Below are 18,501 nucleotides of genomic sequence, written 5' to 3'. Positions count from 1 at the left end.
TAGATATCATATCCAAAGTTATTCTACAAGACAGCCTAAATTGCTTGCCTCCCATGCTGCTCTCAGCTGTTTCTGGAGCAACTTTAAAAAATCCTGTCTGGATTGCAGTGGCTTGTCAAGGGGCAGGGTTGGTACTGACTCCAGACAATGACTACTACAGGCCCTGATGGGTTGTTCCCCTGCCTCTTGCCCTTCCCATTCCTGTGGGGAAGGCCAACCTCACAGGGGTGAGTACCTGCCTGCCAAGAGCTTCTTCCCTCCTTGCTATCCCCATTCTTTTCATTTACTTTCCCAGATATTTGACCACTTAGATGCCTTCACACTCCCTTCCCATAATCTCTCCTTTGATAATAGTGCAGATACTTCTCCTCTCTACCCTCATTGTATTATTGTTTCTTTGATATTATAATGATTAAAACAAAGGGAATGTGTTGTTTCTTGGTTCCTTCATTCCACTGTGGGACAATAGAAACATTGTAGCAACTAAGAACTGATAGTTCAAATCAAGAGCAATAAACAGGATTCAGGGATACTTTGTAACTTGATTTCAACATGCACATGTTGCAACTTAAAATTAAGAAGGGGAGAGGAGGGCAGGGGAGGGAAGGATTGCATTAGACGGGATAGAGAGTGAGTAAGAAAGGGGAGGATGCTTCACCCAGCTTGGGCGGAAACTGAAGGGATGCCCATTAGGAGATGTCAGAGCAGAAAGAAGGTGTGCTGGCTAAAGAGGTGAGGAAAACCTGGTAGCCTGAAGATTTACTGAACTTCATGTCCTTATTGGCCATGCTTGGGAAGAAAAAAAAAAAAGGAAGCTGCTGACCAGCTGAGAACATAGCAGCCAGCAACCCAGGATGAAATGGCCATACAGTGATTGTAATGCTTGCCTATTCTAGAACACCATCAGACTCACGAGCAGGATCACAAAGGTATCTGATTTATTAAAGAATAGTATGCAGGATCACAAAGAAAGCTGAGAATGAAAAAAGCACGCCAAATGCAAACTAAAAAACCCTCGGTACAAATGAGATCCCTCCCGTAGAATCTTCCCAAGTTCACAATCCCAGGTGCTCCTAACGGCTCCTGATGGTCCGCGGGAAAAGTCCTTGAGCAGAGCACATAACCCAAACCCATTCCATTGAAATGAACATAGATACAGAGCTTGGCACAATGTTCCACAGCAGCTCCCTCCCAACAGAAACGCACGTCAGCACCATGGCATGTGAAATGTTACGATGTACAGTGCACATTGAAACAGTGAACATGACAGTGATCAGCTGCTGGAGGGACAGGTGTGCTAGATGCTGTAGCCAGTTGGAGCTGAGGATGTTGCTAGACTGGAATGATGCTTGACAGAGATGGCCTTAAGACAGCTCAGACTGGGAAATAGTACTTTTGAAGCAAAGCAAAGCTTCAAAACACAGGCAAGTGGGCATTTGCAGTGGCCTGGAAGTGGGTGGAAAACAATTATGTCTATTCCTGCTTTCAAGAAATGATGGCAGTTCTGGCAATAGGGCAAGCAAAAAGTGTGGACCTGGCCTAGACATGGAAACGTTTCTGATTTGTGAAAACTGCCAGTAGGTAGGGAATTCTACTCGTGGACCAAAGACAACATTTGGTACTCTGAAGTGTTTGGGAAAGAATTGGAAACAAATATTTCTGCAGGGATACTTACTTTGTTTTTCTATTAGGGCAATTGAAACATTTTATCATAAAAAATTAAAAGTGGACAATAAGGTTTATTTTTTAACTACAAGCCTGACCAAAGTTCACTTTTTAATATATTGGCATCTGTATAAGTATGTAGCATTCTTGTTATAGTTTAACAAGATGTCTTTGCATGGGGTGCAGTTATTCAGATTCTTTTAGCTATCTGTAGTGTCATGTGATTGGTTTGGTTTGGTCAATTTTTTTTGGTCAATTTTCCTCTCTGAACCTGAAATTCAATTTGTGTTAAAGGCTATGCAGTAGACGTGTTCATATCTAGTAAAACAACCACAAGAGGTTACCCTGACCCGAATTCCCTTAATTGACATTTAATTGTAATAAGCCAGATTTTCAGCTCCAAGAAGGCAATTATTATATGTCTACAAGCCAGTGTATGGACACTTCTTCAGGGACTATATGTGCCAGGGCCAAATTAGCTCTAACCATCCCTCCCCATCTTATCATGACTCTCTTAGTGTTTGAGAGCTGAGGCTTTGTTGTTCTTGTTCCACACCAGTTTGAGCATAAAGGTGGCCTTTTCTTTTACAACTTTACAAAGCTTGTGGTTGCTCATTTTCCTGTTGGCAGAAGCAACAATTCTGTCTTTCAGCTCTGAACTTCAGTGGCCAGTACCTGCTGCCTGTCCATAGGCATTGCTTAGAATGTAACTTCCTTTTTCTCCTCCTCAACCTGCAGCATGCACCACGGTTAACGATAGTAGGAAAAGTGCTTGTTGCAGAAATGCCAATTCCTGTTCTTCTTCCTTCACAGCATGGAAGTAGATGTTAACTCCAGAATGAAAGGCAGCTTTCCAGACAGAAAGATTTTCTTCAAAGCAACCATTCAGACAATGCACACAATGAACCCTAAAAACAGGGATGGGAGGTGCTAGCAAGTTATATTTCTTTTGTGTCTGGAGAGAGGCTGAGTGGATTTATTTTTGCTCCCAGATCTGCAGTGGCTCAAAGGAAAAACACTAATTGGATGATATTTTTTATATTCCCCTGATTGGCTCAGTGTTCCTTTCACATTATCATCTTTTCAAGATAAGCAGAAATGAAGATTAATACAGTTTGACTAGTAATGACTTTGCGAAGATTGGGGAATGGAAACAAGGGAGATGTGGAAGTGCTCTAGAAGGTAGCATAACCACACAAATTAAGATTTCTAAATTGCATAGATATAGAACTGAAGTACTTGCAAACCTATATTTTTGAAAACTAAAAATATTTTTTCTGGTAGAACAAAATGGCTTCATCTGTATCACTAAACCAGTCTGGGATTAACTCCATTCATGATAAGAAAGTCTAAAACTGTCAATATCACCTGCCAAATGATAAAGAAGATTTAATGAAAATATAGGTGTCTGACTCCATATTTCCAAGCATTCTGGTTTCTTCCCCATTTTTGGCCAGCCTCCCATTTTTTTCCAGTGAAGTTCCTCTGGAATGTATGTATGTGTGTATGTATGTACGGGTAATCCTCACTTAACAACCACAACTGGAACTAGCAACTCCGCAAATAAGCGACACAGTCATTAAATGAGACATCACATTAACACGACTTGCAATTTTACTGCCGGCTTCTCCATTGACTCTGCTTGTTAGAAGCTGGCTGTAAAGCACGCAAATGGCAATCATGCGATTGTAGGACATTGTGACAGTTGTAAATGCCCACCAGCTGTGAAGTGCACAAATCTTGATTATGTGACCACAGGGATGCTGCAATGGTCATAAGTGTGAGGACCAGTCATAAAGTTACTTTTTCAGCACCATCATAACTTCAAACAGTCGCTAAACAGGGCAGTTGTTAAGCGAGGACTACCTGTATGTATGTATTCAATTTATATGGCCACCCGTCTCAAATTCATGACTCTGGATGGCTAACAACAGTTTAAAACACCATAAAAATACAGCAATAAAAACACGACACACATAATCATCAGCTGATGTGAAAAACAGAACAACCAACAATTAATCAACATAACCATTGCACAGGATTGGTAACAAAACCATGCCTTTAAGGCCTTATGAAAGGCTACCAGGTTTGGGGCCAGTCTAATCTCTTGGGAGGTGATATTCCAAAGAGAAGGTGCCACAACAGAAAAGGCTATCTTCCTGGGCCCTGCCAGATGACACTCCCTGCCTATACCAGCTGTAGCTTCCTGATGCTCTTCAAGGGCAGCTCCATTTAAAGCACATTGCAGTAGTCCATTTGGGAGGTAAATAAGGCAGGAGTGACCATGAGCATACCTTCTGGTCCAGGAATAAGCACAATTGGCACACAACATAAAGTTCTGCAAAGGCCCTCCTGACCATGGCTGCCACCTCGAACAGGAGCCCTGAGTTCAGGAGGACCCCTAAATTGTACATTTGTACTGTTTGAAGTAGTGCAATTCCATCCAGAACTAAAAATGGAAAGTCCCTGGAACTAGGAGGCCCTCCTGACCATGGCTGCCACCTCGAACAGGAGCCCTGAGTTCAGGAAGACCTCCAAATTGTACATTAGTACTGTTTGAAGTAGTGCAATTCCATCCAGAACTAAAAATGGAAAGTCCCTGGAACTAGAAGGCCCTAATACTCAAAGGCACTCAGTATTGCTAGGGTTGAGTTGAAGCCTGTTGTTCCCCATCCAAACCCCCACAGCTTCCAGACACCGAGACAGAACCTCCACAACATCACTTGGGCTGCCGGGTGGAGATATAAAGCTGGGTAACATCAGCATACTAAAGCTACCTCACCCCATGCTGTTGGATGACCTCACTCCAGTGCCTTCATGTAGAACAGGAGTGGAAAGAGTACCAAACCCTGTAGAACACCACAAAGCAGTGGCTGCAGGGTGGACCTCTCCCCTCCATCAGCACTGACTGGAACCAGCCACAGAGGAAGGAAGAGTACCATGCAACTAACTTCATGCAACTAACTTCTCTACAACCTTCCCTAAAAAAGGAAGGTTGAAGCCTGGATGAAAATTGTCCAGTAATGGACAATTTTGGGTCTAGCAATGGGTTATTTAGGAGGGGATGAACTATTGTCTCTTTAAGAGATAGTAACACCACCCTCTCCTTCAAGGAAGAATTCTCCACTGCCACAACCCAGCCACACACCTTCTCCCTGGAGACCTTAGCCAGTCAGGAGGGATATGGATCTAATATACAGGTGGCTGAGCTAAGAGTCACGAGAAACCAATCCTTTTGTGTTAATGCCCTGCTACCTGTGTGTATTTGCTTTTGACCTTTCTGTAAAGGACTAAAAGGAATATCCAAGAAACATAAATTAAACAACACAGTTGATTTTGTTGTTAGAGTTGTAGAGAGTTTTCTTCCTTGGCTTTTCTCTAATATATGAATTCACCAGAGACTGCAGAGTGACTGAAGCTTCCTTTTTAGAAAGCTTTGAAAATTTTTCAAGCCAACAGGATTCCATGCTTGAGTCTAATTTCCTGTATTAGAATTAATATTACTGAAATCAACTATCAGTCTTGTAACTGCTAATCAATGGATGTGGCCAAATTAGAATAGAAAAGTGGTGAAAATAGGGGTAAACATAGTTGTCCCCACAACATTATTTCTCATATCCAGCTATTTCCTTTCCTCAGTAGAATTCAGAAAACGTACTATCCTTATGCATCTGAACCTAGCTTGAAAAGTTAAACGTGTCCCAAGGCCCTGCTTGACCTAAGCATATTTTTTTCAAATAATTTACAGAGATGAAAGGTGGAGGCTGAAAAATAGGTTCCTATTTGGGAATGTAACACTCAATCCAAATTCTTTTATGACTTTTTATGGAAAGGTTAACCCCTCTTTGCACTTCTGTCTCCATGCCTCTTTCATTCATTGCTTTGTGAAGAGAAAAGTGAAGCATCATACCAATACGGAGTCTCCAGAGTTTTCCCTTTACTGGCAATGCCCCGATGTATCCCACAATATATGCAATATTATGCAACTATATTGGTTGGCAACTTTTTCAGAATTCAGTTAAATTAACAAGACTAATACGTGGCTCCATGACTAATGTACTGAAAAGTACAGAAAGCATTGTGTTTATCATTTTACAATTCTTCCATTAAAACTTAAATGCTGTGAATTGCACCAGTGCGATCAGAACATTTACTTATCTGAACTTATTCAATTAAAATTTATCAGAAATAATGTAGAATTGCTACTGAATCTTGACCACAGTGCCAGTGTGCACATGAAACAGAATAGGCTAAATAACAAGAAATTGTGAGACCCAACTTAAATTATGTGGAAAAGTCCTAATTAAAAGAAAAAAAAAGAATTATTCATAATTGAATAATGATGGTGACATCTAGCATCAGCTACAAGAATGAACCAGTCAAAATTCAGACAATACTTTAAAAAAAAGGCATATTAGTTGATTTCTGAATCCAAATTATATGGGTAATTAAATCAAATTTGTATATAATAGTCACTTGCTGTTTATATCTGTCATATTCTGTATATTATTAGTAACTTACAAATTATATTTTGTAATACTATTCCACTGGTCTATGTATATGAATCTTAGCCACAGAACATGGTATGATATGTAATCCTTTCTACAAAAACTCTACTACATCTGATAGGTAAATGTAAAGACAGCCTCAACAATGGACAGAGTTGTTTGGAATTCTTCCCATACCCTCATTGTGGAAAAAGGTGGAAAGATTCTATCTGGATTATAAATTACACAATTTAAAATTAATATTAAGGCAATATATTTATTAGAATACTTCATGATAATTTGGAAACTTTCTAAACAAAAATAATCTAGAAATAAAATAATGTAGAAACTCCAGTAGAAGAGAATGTAGAAACTTCCATATTTTCAAGGAGAACTATTCATCAGATTGTGTGTGTGTGTGTGTGTTTGAGACAGTGTTGACTCCTGGCAACTGCCTGGACCAGTCCCTGCAGTCTTCTTGGCAATGTTTTTGGAAGTGGTTTGCCATGGCCTCTCTCCTAGGGCTGAGAGAGTGACTGTCCCAAGGTCACCCTTTGTGCCTATGGTAGGACTAGAACTCATGGTTTCTTGGTTTCTAGCCTGGTGTCTTAACCACTACACCAAACTGGCTCTCATTCATTCAGGCTAGGTGGTAAAAAAAACCAGAAAAAAGCAGTAGGGAGAAAGAAACGTAATTAAGTCTTTAAGCCACACTTTTTCCCTGTATTATATTGGAGGGGGACGGTTTGAAGTTATGGAGCCTGCTCCACACAAATAGTTCACATGCATATGAGTAGTTTCCACATGCAGATGTGAAACTCTGTGGAATCATTATTTGGAGGGTCTACTCATTTACTGGCTTTCTCTCTCAAATCCAGTGCTGGAGCATCTGAGTAATGACATGAATGGCGTCAGCAAGGCTGGCATGCATAGACGTGTTCTCCACATAACAGGATCTTGAGAAGTAAATGCCTTAATGCAATTATAGAATTGCATACATTGAATTTAAAAATGGAGGGGGTTAAGCATTAGCTGGTTAAGAAAAGAACACCACTAAAACTGTATATAGTGTCGGTATAAGCTGTAGTAAGTCCTTGTCCATGTTGATGGAGTGTATCAACAAAGAAGCTGAATGTTGCTAGACTCTATTAGACTTTGTCTTGTTATACTGACAAACATAATGGGGAAGTATGAGCCAAAATGGCTGTGCAAGGACCCAGCAAGGACCCCAAAATATGGTGAGTTGGTGCTCTGTGGCAATAGGAAGCAGCAGATGTTGTAAGCACTTTTTCCAATTAGGGTGGTAGTCCACAAAAGTTTAGGTAAAGCATTTAAGGGTCAACCTAATTATGTCCAGATAGCTCGCTGTTCAAATTACTAGATCCAACCCTGTTACCTTATTTCAACCAGCCTCATAAGAGAAAACACATACTCCAAAAGATGAAGCAAAAAATGGAGACTGCCCTTATGAAAAGTCATCTGGGAGGGAAAACCCACACTCTTGATTGGCTCCTCATTTTTTTTTAATTTTCCTGGGCTTCAGTTTCTTCCACCCACTATCTGGATAGACAGATTTTCTAACTTTCCTTTACTGTAATTCTTTCAGGGCCTAGACCTCTTCAAGTGAAATTTATCCAAGTAGTTCATTATTTGTTTGTTTGTTTGTTTGTTTTCTATCCCACCTTTATTATTTACTATTATAATTACTATAATTATAAATTCCACATCTAAAGAATTAAATAGAACCACATGTAATATTCAATACCATTACCTACACATATGACTTTCTTTTAAACTATCCTCATGGTGGATTTGGTCACAAAATATTTAAATATATTGCTATATGATTATTTGGTTCAAGCAGTCAGATTTGTTCTGACTGACGATATATCCAAGTTCTGGAGCCTACCAGGAAGACAAATGAGCTCCTTTTCAAATTCTAACTTGAATTTTAACTTAATCAGAAAGTTCAGCAAATTGCACAGTTTGCTTGCATTGGAACTGTTGCAGTCACTAAAACTGACTTCCCTGAAGTGTGCTTGAATCAGGGTTCCAGTCCTCCAGGGAAAGGCAGTTGTGAAAGAATACATACTGATCAACGAGACATATAATGAATGTCATGACTGTTACACTATACTATTGTCCCATTGAGAATTACTTCCATTTGCTGTTGCTTGTGACAGATGGGCTAGATCAGCTTTTCCCAACCTGTTGCCTTTTCACATTTTCATTCCGGAAAAAGCATTTGGGGAAAATCTAAGAATATGCTAGTTTGCAGTGTGATTATTTTCAGTTGAAAAAGTACAAGCAATACATTACTATTATTGCTCCTAGTAGACAGGTTTTGTTACTCATTACCTGCCCAATGCATATGAGTATGCTGACCAAAATTGTTGCTTGGTAATTTTAAATAGTACTTCAGAACAAAGAATTTCTATTGGCATATACACTTTAAATGAAAAATGCTAAGAATTCCTTTGCTGTCACTTATGGCTGCAAGCCACTTGGTTCCTTGCCAGTTTCTTAGCAAGGTAAAAGGTAGGATACAACACACAGTACAGGCAAACTAGAACAGTTACCCTGGAGGGAGATCAGCTCTCTCATCTTGCCGCAGATTCCTTTAATAAGGGTGTGTGTACAACAACTGTGATTTATGGAGCGTTCAGAGACAGTTACTCAGCTATCTTTCTATATTTTCACAATGCTTGAAGTTTAATACTTAGGAAAAAAAAGGAAAGTATGATTGGTGCATTCCACCCTGTTAGAAGAGAGAACTGTAGGCACTGCACAGCTAGCCCAGAGCCCACAGCTCCCCAGAACTCTATTTACCCAAGTCCTAAAGAGAGGGTAAGCCACCTACAGCCCCAAGGCCCTGGGCAGGCCAGAGGCTCCTTGTTTACATCCTTAAGAACCCTCTCCAAAAACAACTGCCCATAACTGCAGTGTGGTTTCCTGTCATTTGAGCTGCATAAGGGAAGCTTTCAAATGGATATAACATAAATTGAACAAAAAAGAACAAAGAACCCATCCAACTCCCAACCCTCAAGCAATGCAGTCAGAAAATTCTGTCCCTACCTACTTTTTATCAAATCAGTGTTATCAGATCCTTTATTATGGTCAATGACCAGATGTTCCACCTACTTTGCATCATCAGCCTGTCCAACTGGAGTGCCCCAGGCTGCAAAAGTTTTGCCCATTTCTGCTGTAGAAGGTTCTGTGCTCTCCTCAGCACTCAGTTAAGATTCAGCTGTAGTCCAGCCAGCTTCTCTTCAATGGAATATGGGGTGGGGCACACCCTTACTTCAGCCAGTGAAATGTCTTGGGCTGACCCTGGCCTGAGATCATGGAAGGCCACTATTTTCTTACACTATACTAACCCTAATATTTGCATAGCAGGGACTAGAGATCTTAAATTTTTCCATAGTTCAAAGTTTTGAGTAGGTACATGCTTAAGAACTAGGGGCAGGGGGGTGGGGGGGAGAAAAGAATGTCCTTGTGATGATCCCCCTGTTATTCTTACTGGATTCAGGAATAGCTCTTAGCTATTCTCCCTGGAGGAATGATTGATTTTAAACAATGGCTGAGTAAGAGAGAAGTATTATTTCTCACAGTACACAGTATACAGTGGAATATATTTTTCATACCCCACTCACTTCTAATTGACAACATTTTTGAAGGTATATGAAACAATATAAAACCAGTAAATCTGTTTATCACAGGTAAAAGTGGACTGAATCCATTCGTCTTGAGCAAGAACTCTTTCAAACCACTTTCATTGCTTTCAACAAAATTAAGCATCTATCTCCATCCCACGATTCACAATGAAGGTATTTTTCTGTCAATTCCATTTTACTAATTGAGTTACAATTGTTACTGCAAAACCAGTTTCTTGGCAAAGCTGATTAGAACCTTCTGGAAGTTTTAATCTCAGCAGATCTGAATGGCACCAGGTCAGAAAAAAACTATTGCAGACTGTGAAGCTAATCCAGATAGCCTTCTACGGATTGTGGCCCTCTATATTCTGTCCCCACTTCCCTTCAGTATTCCTCTGAAACAAGAAGATGCTCCTCAAAGATAAAAATATTGCCAGAATAATAATTTTACTTTATGATTTATTTTCTCCATTTCAAGTATTATTTTTCCTAACATCCTTACAATACATATTGGGTCTTCCTCCCAAGCTGTTTTGTTTCACAAACAGTACATTTGGTATTGCCTCATCCTTGCTTTGCCTAGATACTCTATTCTCTTCCACTGAACTGAAAAACTGATTTTTTTTTTCCAACTCACCATCTCTGCCCCTTCACTTCTCTTGCTAGTCAGGTTTTGCCTTTTTTCAACACAGTGAATTATAAGGCTATCTGGGAAAAATTCTCTCAAATGAATATAAAACAATTAAACACAAGGCAGACACGAGTTCCTGCCAAATAATTTCAAAGCACTTATTGTATGTTTTACTTTGTGCTTTAAGGTATGAATTCAAGAGTCAAATAATTTTAGCTGCTTAGGAATGTGTAGCAATTATACTTAGTTCACATATATTTGAGACTGAATTAGCTCCCATGGTTAGTCCACACTCATACATCAGTCAGGATAATGATTATAGATATAACACTTAACCCTATATTGTGCCTTCATGCATAAACCAAGTTCTATAGTACATTTTAAAAAATAAAATTGTAATTATCAAGTCTGGCTTAATATGATTATTGTTGGCCTAAGAAAGGAATCAGGGAATGAGTCTACTAAATTGTCTTTGCCTGTCTGAAAAGACAGATCTAGATATATTTAATAAAATTATTACTTGTCAAACATACACATAGGAAGCAATGTGTTTCAGTATCTTTTTGACACTTCAGAGAGGAACAGGCAATATGTAGCTCCTCCATAGTCCATGTTTCAAATGGATTTATTTCATGACAGTTAATTAGACAATTTAAATTCCTAACTAGTCAACCCACTAAATTTTCTAAGTTACAGCTGTCTTACAATAGGTATTACTCTGGAGCAGAGAAAGGAAGGCAGTTTGCAAAAATACCTTCATTGTGAATCATGGGATGGAGACAGATGCTTAATTTTGTTGAAAGCAGTGAAAGTGGTTTGAAAGAGTTCTTGCTCATGACGAATTCGAGCTGAAAATGCCTGATCTCTAAGTTGTAATGTTGTACAGTAGTCCTTTTCAGAAAACAATACTTCTTTTCATCAATATCTGGCTGTTAATGACTAAAAATTGTCTAATAGCTAGAAAAAATAACAAGTTTATACTATGATAATATACTGTGCTGATAAATAAATTTTAAAAAATTCTCTAGATGTAATGACCATACTTGAACTTCCTGAGTAACTTCCAAAGTATTTGCAAACTATATTTTGAACAAGTATTTTAAAACACATATAACATAGCAGAGTATTACACCAGTCTGAGAATTACAATTACAGCAGTAAAAACTAATTTAAACTAAAAAACAATAAAAAGAAAAAACGAAGGTGCAGAAAAGACAAAAAGAGAAAACAGAAACAGAAACAGAAAAGAAAAAATAAGAATATAGTAAAAAAAAAGAAAAGAACTATATAAAGAAGTGACTTCCCCGTTTACCACAAGTATAAACAATTTTAGTTACTTATCAGCTTCTCTTAAAATACAACAAATGATCTCTTCTCCCCATATCCCATCTCTTATCTATAAACAAATCCATAAAGTCTTATCATTTATTTAGTTCCTTCAAATAATGTCCTAAAACTTTATTTCTTTTCATTTTTTTCTTTGTCCCTTCTCAAAGCTTTAACAAGCCTCTTTTGTAAATCCAATATAGGAAAATTATCCAGGTCACTCTCTTGGTTTGTTATTTGTATATCCCTTCTAATTATCAAGACATCAGCCGGTTTCTTTTGTATGTCCAGTGTAACATCTTTTTCCATGTCATTCTTGTAGCCTATCATTTCTAAATCCACTTTCAGCTCAGACTCGATCTTGTCAGGTAGAATTTGTTCCTCTTCCATAACATATTTTAAACACAGTCTGTCTATAGAGGCAGACACTCTTAAAATTAACTTCTGGGTCCATTGTTTACAAATATCCTTCAGTATCTCCAATGTTAAAATATTTTGCTTCATTCTGTAACTGTAAGTTGACTTTGAGTGTTCTTTTCCTTTAATTATAATCTTTCATTCCCTCTGGTTCCCTCTAGTGTCCAATTTTTAAAGTCTTCTTTTTTTAATTCAAAACAAGAGCATTTTCCCATGGGAAATGGGATTATAAAAGATTCTTTATAATTAATTCCAAAATCTTACTTCAAATTTATCTGGACACTTAGTCCATTTGTAACTTTTTAAAATCAAAATTTTAATCACCCTTTTGCTGTTTATTCCAAAAAAAGTATTTTTAAAACATTCTTACACTTGTAGTTAAAACTTCTTTCTGTAAGGATTGAAGGAAACTCACCGAGTGCTGTAAAACTTATCAATCCAAAGGTTCCTAATAGCTGAACAGCAGTTGACAAGCAATTTCTAGAAGTGATTAGAAAAGGAAGTAAGTGAACCCAGTGTCCTTTTAAAGATGCTGAATGCAACTGTATGGAGCACTTGTGGGCGATCTCAAGTCCTCTCCTTGTCTGGAGATGAATTACAAAGAGCCAGTCTACTCACTGGCTTTTCATTCCACTTGCAGTCATCAGCTTCACTATTTCTGGAGCCATCTTCAGTCTGCAATTTCTTCCCTGGAAGTCCTGATCTGAGAATTAAAACAAAAAACAAAAAAATGCCCTGATGCCCAAAGAATAACCATGTAGGTATCATGAGGATACCACTAGGAAGAATATTTGTTTATTTATTTGGACAATTTACATGGCTGCCTATCTCACAAACAGTGACTATGGGTAGCAGTCAAAGTTAAAGCAACCACAACAACTATCTAACCCATGATGCCCAAGGTTAAAACAATAAACTGAAACAACAAAAGCTACATTGCCAGCAGATCTTGCCTAACCTCCTAGCCCAAATGCCAGATCTTTAGAGCCAGGTTTTTAGAGCCATAAATGGGGAACTACCTCTGAAAAGATTAACCTTCAAATGTTATATCATAGCATATATGAATCCTATCAAGCTTAACTGGAATGAAAGTAATAACATTCAAACTGAACACCATTTTGTTTTAGTACAGATACATAAACATTAGAGTCAAATGCAAATAGCTTATTTTAACACAAAACAGTGCAAGCCAATCAACTATTTTAATCCAAAGAAAAATATGTAGTCCTTGTCTGCAGCTTTCAATTCAGCAATTGCCAATTTAGAATTGTAGTTTAAAGGACAGATTTCTTATCAAAGGTGTTAAGAACCTGTAAGAGATATTCAGTTCTCCAGCATTCAGTTCTGCTCGGAAGAATAAACCAACTCTTTTCTTCCAAACGTTCTTGTGATGTGTATCTCTGTCCCTTCAGGACTAAATCAACCAGTTCATGGCAGTTTGTGACAAACCCTGAACAGATGTCTGATTATAGTCTCAGAGCTCAAATAAAAATAAGAAGAGGTACTCATTCAGGTATTTTGATGTGAGACCATAAAATGATCTGGAAGTCAATAAAAATGACATAATACTGGCAGGATATGATCATGTCACCTAGATCCAGCCCCTCAGCTACTATATTTTGTACTAACTGAAGTGATGGGACCTCTTTAAGAACAGACCTTTCTACAACTGCATTGCAGTTATCTCAATGGTTATGAGGGCATGATTCACTGGAGCCAGTTAGTATGGGCTGGCCAGCTTGTGCTAGTGCAGATATGAACTGCTGGGCATTTTTTAGGACAGGAATGTACAATGTCATCCTCTACATGTGGCAGTCCACCAACAAGGCAACCTTTGCCTGTCTTTTTTTTTTTGCTACACATCAGAAATAATGTTTTCTGGTTTGTGCCAGTGCAAGTGTGCTGTCCAGTTCACCTGCCATGCTACATTCCTTCAAACAGGAAATCTACTGGTCCAAATAAATATCTTCTTTCTTCCAATCACATATGAACTTTGTTCCTTTGTTTTATTGCTTTACTTTTAATGCTATAATCCACTCTGACTCTTATGGAGTGGGACAGCCTCTGCAATGAATGCATGCATGAATGAAATAGCAACCAGGCCATCCCAGCTTATGAAAACTACATGGATATATCCATGAAGTCTTCAGGAATTGAGCACAAGTTGAAGAAGGCTTCATTGAAAAATTGGCTAAATTCAGACGCATAAACATTTATCTGTGTTTCTAATATGCCTTACATATCTTGTAATAATAATCATGTCCTACCTTTATAGTGTAACTCTGAGTGTCAAGGATCCTAGACTGTAAACTCAACTTTTGGCATTCATTCTTTATTGTATTTTCCTTTTTTTGGTCGGGAGAGGTACTGAAAAATAATTAAATTGTTATTCTGATGTTCTGAGCAACATATATCTTTACTTACAATACATGTTATAGAAAACATATGTATTCTCTTTGTCCAGGGAACTGACTTAATCTAAATAGGAAAAATATAGCCTATAAGGAAATTGCTGGATGTAACTTCAAAATTTCAAACTCCATACTTCACCTCATCTTCATCCCAAATATTCTTAAGCTAAATTTATCCATTTTGAAACCCTCATGACAACTCTCAGTTGAGCTCATGTATTTTCAAATATCATGTGATCTCAACTGTTATTAATATTTTTAAGGATTTTGCTTACAGACAAGATGCCAATCATTTCATAGTGGACAATTATAAAACAAGCAGCCATTTCTGCTAATCTGGTTATTTAAATACCAATCTATATTTTCAGTTATGAAATTCAACATCCATTATTAAGCAGGTTTTTAGCTCTATTTAAATAATTACATTATTTAAAATTTCTGTCTGTAATCTGATAACTTGAACGGAGAACCATGGATCCAATAATAACTTGAGCAATTATTCCAGAATGTTTATAATCCTTTGTTAATTAAATTTATTTTGCCCAACTGGGCATTCTCCTTGTTGTCTCCTTGAAAAACAAGTATGTATTTATTTTACAAGGGTTCTAAGTTGCTTCAGTCAAAACTGACTCAAGAGTATAGAATTCCCATCTTTATAAATACAGATTAAAACAAAATAATAAAGGAACATGAGAAATAATAATCCTGAAAATCCAAAGAACAAACAATATGTAAAAAAAAGGGAATATGCAACAATCAACAGTCCAATGTTAAAAACACCATTCTTCTCTAGAGGTAGTAGTTATAACATTCCAGCACCAAGGTCTGATGAAACAGCCATATTTTTATGCACTATCTAAAACCAGGAGGGAGAGGGCCATTCAGATGTCCTGCAGCAAAGTATTCTAGAACAGCATTTGTGACTGAAAAGGCACACACTTGTGACTGAGAAGGTACACTCTGCAAATGGCAATCCCTAAGAGAAGACACACAGAGCATCTCTTCCCTATGTGATCTTACTGAACTGGGAGAAAGTAATCCCACAGATACCCAGGCCCTGAGCCATGAAGGGTTGGAAAGGTAACAACAAACACCTTGACGTCAACTAGTAATCAGTGTAGCATTCAAAGCAAAGGTATTACATGGCTATTACTACTTGAGCTACGCAAAGTTTCCAAATATTCATCAAGGGCAACTCAATGTAGTATGCATTGCAATAATCCAACCTTCAATTCTATAGATATGATAAGTATTACTATCTATATGTAGACATAGTGATAGCCATTATATCTATATCTATTATGTCTAAATTTTCTGTATCTGGATAGACAATATGAATACATAATGTCTGAGGAAAAAATTACAATAAAAGAAGAGCCAAAACAGGATGGTGATGTACTTTTTATTGCTTATGCCCTACTTACTGGAATAGGACAATTTTAAAAATATGTATAATATTTCTGTAAAAGTTCCTTATAAAATTAAAACATTATTGTTCATATAGAGCTTTAAAAATGAGAAAGTTAATGAAAGATACACAGATCTTTGGGGTTATAAGTTTGTAATTTTTTTTGCTTTGGCAACATGAATTGAACATGGTGACATGCTCATTTGAACATTCCACTTTGAATTCCATTTTTATTAAACCTTTTAAAGGAGTTAGTAGCAAGGATGCCGTGGCATGCTGAACCAGGAAATGAACTGGTGACAATTATATGACAAAGTCTTCTGTTAGAATCACTACCTTCATTGAAGGTTGAAGATTGGCAAAGGAATTGTTTGCTTATTAGAACTGTCTCTGAATACCCCCTGAGAATGAATAATGTGTTATCTTTTAATAAAGAGTGTCAAAATGATGGAAAATACCAGGAAAGGTTAAAATGAGAAGTGACCATGTAGTATCAATGCATCAACTGTTTCTGCAGAGACAGATGGGTAATGTATCCTTTTCTCAGCACCTGCTGAATTCTTTTCCAGGTTTGTGTATGTGTAATTTTATTATATATATTTGCAAGCCAGTGTGACCATAAACCACATATGCAAGAGAGAAATGCAGAAAATACGTGCATTTTCTATTTGAAACTATCAACTGTTGGTTTTAAATGATCCTCAGAATGCTTTTTTATTTCCAGATATCTATCGGAAAGATTATTCAAACACTCAGAAGCCCACAGTAGTCTTTATACTGTACTGATTTCAGCAGGACCATGATGTAATCATGTAGCATTGTTTTTTTTCTTAAAAAGAAAAAAAAAACCCTAGCATTTGAAACAATAAAAGTCTGAAGCTGATGAGAGGCTGTTTTTTTGTTTTGTTTTGCTTTGTTTTCATCTTTTGACACAGTGGCTGTGGACGCTTTAGTGTAACAAGCAAATTAAAGTTCACAGTACTTATGCAAGGAAACTGACAGTTTCACACAAAGTGCTTGTGGTATCACTGGAATTAAGTTTCTTTGATGGAATTTTAAGCTTCGAAGGAAAAGGAATGTCCTATTGATATAATAATATCAGGCCCGGCAGAGGCCTTGCTTGTGTAATCCATTTGAGCACAAATAGCACATTATGGTGTCAGCATTATTTCCATGTGAAAGTGGCTACATTTGGCTAAGCCGAGGAAGTTATCCTGATTGACACATTTATAAATGGGTCATTTGGAATGTCCATTATAGATTCACAGAAGAGAGCAATCCACCTGGTATTTAAGAAGGGAGGTCCTGGGAATCTACCCACCAAAAGAGCCCTTTCCACCTCTATTACCCTTGCCTCCATAGAAACAAAGACAGATGTCTTTAGAGGAATCACACTGTACTACACAAATTCTTGTCAACTGCCTTATTTCATCCCTTCTGTCATATTACACTTTTCTTTGGACAAGCCCAAGTTCCCTCTTTTCAGTCTGGTGAAGCAGGGAAGGATCTGTAGATCTCTTATTATTCTATTGCCTTGCAATCAAGCCTGCAGAACTTGTGATCACCCTTTGCTACAAAGCTACATACATAGCTACAAAGTCTTGGATTGCAGCCTATATATTTCTGGATGAATTCCTCTTTTTGCAGCCCCTGGCACCAAAAGGATACTAATAATATTTGGTTAGTGTTCTACATTTGACTTGGTAGATTACGAGTTGTGCAAACTTACTTGGGATAACACAGTTATCAACCATGCTACAAGACTGCTTTGGAACATGTAGTACACCTAACTGCATTCAATCCTCACATTTACCACACAGCAAAATAGCTTATTCCTTTTGTACTTTATATCCCAGATATTTCTGAGAACATCTCTTTTCAAATTATCCTGCTGACTTAGTCTAATCTACTCTAATTGACTCTAATAGAGTATCTATAATCTGGCTCTAATACATCATTTTTGTATTTCTTTTCTTTTTTAAAATGTGGGCCTGCTATACACTTCTACCAGTGAGATCAAATTTGTTGTACAGTAAAATCAAGCATGGCAAATTACAGTCCCAGTTCTGAGGAAAAAATGAATTCTACCACTGACCTACTTCTGCCCAAGCCTTCAGTTTGTACACAAATATAAACTGCATTTTGCTACAGCTAGATCTGGTATGATGTAATCAGAACTAGACCTATTTGCAAAATCTTGAATTTTTATAGTCTTCAGTGAATAAATCAAATGGCTTTTTTCATTCATGTCTGATGAAGTGCTAAGCATTAACACATGGAAAGCCCATAAATACCATAGCACTATTTCTTTGCCAATATTATACATATGCATTCCTGAAGCTGGGTTCATGCTGACATATCAAGTCAATTAATATTTTTCTCTAATTTTGATCTCCATGGTTCACCTTCTGAAACTGCCCTGAGTTGAAATGAGCCTAGAAAGATGATACCACAGAATGATCCAAACTTTTTCAGATTGGATTGTTATTCTGGAAAGGTTTGT

This window comes from Candoia aspera, chromosome 7 (assembly GCF_035149785.1).
Source record: "Candoia aspera isolate rCanAsp1 chromosome 7, rCanAsp1.hap2, whole genome shotgun sequence".
NCBI classification, from domain to species: domain Eukaryota; kingdom Metazoa; phylum Chordata; class Lepidosauria; order Squamata; family Boidae; genus Candoia; species Candoia aspera.
Note: the sequence above shows the minus strand (reverse complement) of the source record.